Raw genomic sequence first — 4,758 nt, 5'->3', positions numbered from 1 at the left:
GCTTGGAGTATGAGAGTGTAAGAACGGAGTGGATGGTGCCTTCAACATCACAGGTAGGCTTTATTTCAGTTTTTTTATATAGTTTTTTTTTTTTTTTTTTTTTTTTTTTTTAACTTGTCCTGTCCAGCATCATAGCAAGCAAAATGATAATCTGGTTGCTGTATCATGCTGAACAAATTTGCTCTGCCAAGGGGAGGCCTATGGGTAAGGCTCCTCTTGATAATGTGATTCATTTATTTATTTATTTACTTTGAATCACGGAATCTATGTAATCTTGCTGGACCTGACCGGAGGGGACAGAAAAAGATGGAAAATAGCAAAAAGAGCAAAAGGGAAAGAAGAAAGGAGACAAAAAGATCACAGATAGAAGGAAACGACCCTTCAATCCATACCATCACCAGACAACAAACTGTTACACCTGTACATTAACACACCAGAAAATTTCCTACAACTTTTACAAAAGCATAAACACACACACAGAAAAAACAGGGCTGCTAGTCATTAAGATGTTTTTAATAATAACCAAATCAAAAAGACATAACAGCGACCAGATACTAACTCACAGGAAAAAAAATAAAAAATTATCGCTGGACCCACTGGACAACTCAGTGATTGTGTCATGAGAAACAAGGAGTGATCAGTGATGAAGAGTGGTGAGTGAGATCATGCAAATGCGACCACGCCTCCACGGAGGCCAGAGGCAGACCAGGGCCAGAGGCCCGGGCCCTCAGCAGCAGACCCGGAGCGCCAACCCAAGCCACCCCACCACGAAGACGACTCCAGCCCCACCCAAAGGGCGGCAGAGGAGAGCCCCAGCAAGAGCCCCCCACGGTCCCGGGGCACAGGTCCCAGTGGACCAAGATCAGCAGCCACCCCACCCCCCAAAGGCAGAGGGCCCGCAACATGCCTAGGAGGACCAGGCCCCCCCAGATAGCCACCCGGCGTAGGCCAGCACACACCCCGATGTCCCAGCCGCACACCCCGGGAACCAGGGTGCTATCAGCCCCCTCCCCCCATATAGTTGTTTTTTTAAATAGCCTTGCCAAAGGCAGACTTTAAAGTTAATCATCAACTTCATCCAGAAGCATCAGAGGAATCGTCTCGGTCTGCAGCTGCAGAGGAAAACCACAACCTGCGGGTTTTCTGTTACCAGCTGGTTTCTGATCACCATCAGCAGAGAATTTTAATGATTTTAAACTTGATTAATTACAATTTTAAAATAAAAATCTGACACATCACAGAGTTGCCAAAGCATTTTTCTCATAATACATTTTAAGACTGAAAGTGTTTATTTTCATTTGCACAGTGAGGAAACAAGGTTCCCTGAACAATGAAATTCTTACTTTTGCCGTCTACACTGAATGCCATACAAGATTATAAAATAAAAAATAGAAGATAAAGATGAAAAAAGAACTCTGAGTAAATAATCTATGTACATAAATGTGCAGTGTGCTATATAAACAGTTGTGCCACATTCCACATTGAAGTATTTGCTGTACAAAAAACTAAAAATTAAATAAATAAAATAAAAAAAAACACAATATGAAGCACAGAAACTAAATATTCACCCATGGTAGAAAAAGTATTTGTTATTGAACACTTATTAAAAGATGAGACAGGGATGACGTGCAGTGAGGAAGCCATGTCAACGCTTTCTTTCTGATGCAGCAGACGCCCACAGCCAGCAGATGGAGCTCTTTCACCTTCTCAAATGATACAGAATAGTAAGCTATTTTTATACATTTGGGTCAAAGTTAACTCGATGAGGCCTCAGTTTCACCATCCCAAACTGTTTAACTTTCAGAAACTGCACCTGTTTAAGTTCTACTACTCAATTCCGCCTCTGCCATCTGGGTGATCTTGTGTCTGCGCTTAGGGGTTCAGTTCACCTCTGCCTTCTTGTATAGACTTTCAGCTTTTCCCTTGGCCACAGAAAAGTAGAAGATAAAGAAAGAGATATTCACATGACAATATGTTTTTCCAGTCAAGTTTATGACTAATAACAGAAAATGAATGAATGAAAAATAATAAACACCAGTGTTGGGTACATAACCTAAAAAAGTAAAAGCAGAAAAATGATCTACACTAATCTCAGCCTGCTGCCTTTGTCTTTTCCTCATGAGAGGTTCATGTGATTCTAACTGCTTATAGCCAAGATGAAGTAACTGTTTCTGATCATAGTAAACATTTCTCAAAATGTTCTTTTTCTTTGTCTCTGGGAGGGAAAAGTGATGTTTGTGATTCCAGTTTGAAACTCTTCCTCTTTTTATCTTGACTCACTGTTGCTGTTTCTCTTGGTTGTTTACTCTCAGTCAGTCAACATCATTTAGCCTGCCGCTATGTGGTCATTTCTCTCTGTAAAACCCCCGGTTACATGACAGCTGTAGATCAATATTGAAATAATAATTTTGAATCGTTTTTTACGTTAAAATATCAATATTTTCCAATTTGCGGTAAATACGTACTTCATCACAACATTTATGTGTTCATTTTTTTATGTATAAATATTTACATTAAAAATCAGAACTTGGCATTATCTCAGTGAGAGAGACTGATTTTGTGCAGGCAGGTGCTTCGTTACAGTAGTGAATCAAATCCACTTTATTCTCCATATTTATAAAGTTTTTGTGACAGTTTTCAGCCTTACACTTAGAGAATGGAAACAGGATGATGCCTTTGATAAATCACACAATTAACCACTCAGTCGTATTCTCTGATATTTTGGCCAACGCTCTTTTTATCATCGTGCGCTCACCACCAAGAAAACAAAGAGAAGTTGTTTAATATTTGTAATGACTGATGTGGCCAGGGCAGGACGGAGGACGGCTGCCTTGAAAATGGTTTTGTGAATTCATGACGTTTTTATACAAAGTATTTTCTGGTCGGCATGGCCGTACTGGCTTGAACTTTACTTGGTATCAGATCAGAAAGAAAATCTGTGCTTTCGCACGTCACTAATAGTAACACCTTTAAAGTTGCATTATGTCACCAAAGGTATGACATATGATGGAAAGGCAGGCGATTTATTATAAATTACTAATAACAACAATTGTAAAAGGCCACAAGAAGCCTGACCACAAAAAAGAAAAAAAAAAAAAAAAGTGCACTTTGAAGTAAAGTACAAATACAGTGACTTACTCTATTAAATTAAGCACTTCATGCACAGGTCTCCTGCTTTTGGTACATATGGTACATATTTCAGTGCTTGTGTGTTTTTCAATTTAATAAATTTTGTCTGAACTCATGACAGGACTAAAATCAGTGATTTGGAGACAGATAAGAGGGAGCTGGTTGGTGTCTTTGGTAGAACTGGAACTGGGAAAAGTTCTTTGATAAATGGTGTCATTGGGGAGAAGAAACTTTTGCCCACTGGAAGTGTCAGTGCATGCACCTCATTCATGATTAAAGTTAGGTTTAGGTTAACACTCACAACAACAAGTATGAGGCGGACATTAAGTTCAAACCCTCCTTCCTCAGGAGGGCCACATGATGTTGCTGTGGAGTGTCTTATATGTCTTGTTTTCGCAAAAGTTATTACTTTGTTTATTTGAAAAAAACAACAACAACAAACAAACAACAAAAAAATAAAAACAAACAAACAAATAACAAACAAACAAGCATTTACACAACAGAGTAAAGAAAACCATCTTCAGGTGCTTTTCATGACTTAATTATAATCTGTGTTCAAGAGTGCAACATAACTTATTATACATCATTGTCTGAAAAGATTCCAGATCCTTTTGCGTTGAAAGAAAATTTCACTTCGGAGGGTCTTGTTAATTCTTTGTGGTTTTATTGGTCCAAAAATCTTCCCGTTTAAACGAGAGGCCAGAATGCAGCCAAACTTTTGCGTTTTATTGTCTCAGCTGTCTGTCATCCCATGGCGGAAGGTATTCCAAGTTTGTCACAATGTGTATAACACATCATACCCATTGATGGTCCTCGCGGCCTACTTGTTTATCTCTATGACCTCCCTGATCCAATGATGCTTTCTGATTCTGGCTTCTTCCCAGTCCATGATGTGGTCCTGTCTTTTGTAATGGTCGGATATGGCTACTAATTTAGTAAAAGAAGTTTGTTATAAATTTTTTTAGCCTGCTTCATTTCTACCATTTCAGAGAACAACTGCGTTTGGTGCTCTAGTCCTGCTGAAATAAAAAAACAGAAACTGAAACCTTGGCACTTTTTTGATCAAGGTCTTTTAATTAAACAAATGATATCAACAATTACATAATAGTGAAAATTTCTTTGGTTTATTTTCCCCTAAAACCTACCCTTAGATAACAATATAACCCTGGTTCAGCCAGGTTAAAAAAAAAAAAAAAAAAAGTAAAAGGGAGGTGTGAGTGTGTGTGTGTGTTCTCTCCAGGCCAAAAGAGTTAAGACGGCAATTAAACTGGAATGTAATTTAGTAAGACTTGTACTGCAAAAAACACTAACCCCAAAAGTAGTTGTGCAATTTGAGTACCACATACAAGGTCTCAAATATGCATTTACAAAAGTCATCCACTTTTGGACAGGCCCAAAACATGTGCAATAGAGAGACAGGCTCCCATCTACACTGGTCACACATAGGATCAAAACCAAAACTTCATGTAGTAGCGAGGAAACAACCGTAATGGTGCTCGACTATGGGCCCTCGGGGACACCTATGATACGGATGTTGCATCTCTGCATCCTGCCTTCCAAATCATCACATTTGTCTTTCAAGTCAGACATATTTTTTAACTCGTTACCGTAGTTTGTAGGGTAGCAACT

The sequence above is a fragment of the Melanotaenia boesemani genome, chromosome 2 (assembly GCF_017639745.1).
Source record: "Melanotaenia boesemani isolate fMelBoe1 chromosome 2, fMelBoe1.pri, whole genome shotgun sequence".
NCBI classification, from domain to species: Eukaryota; Metazoa; Chordata; class Actinopteri; order Atheriniformes; family Melanotaeniidae; genus Melanotaenia; species Melanotaenia boesemani.
The sequence above is the reverse complement of the archived record's forward strand: the minus strand, read 5'-3'. Positions refer to the sequence as shown.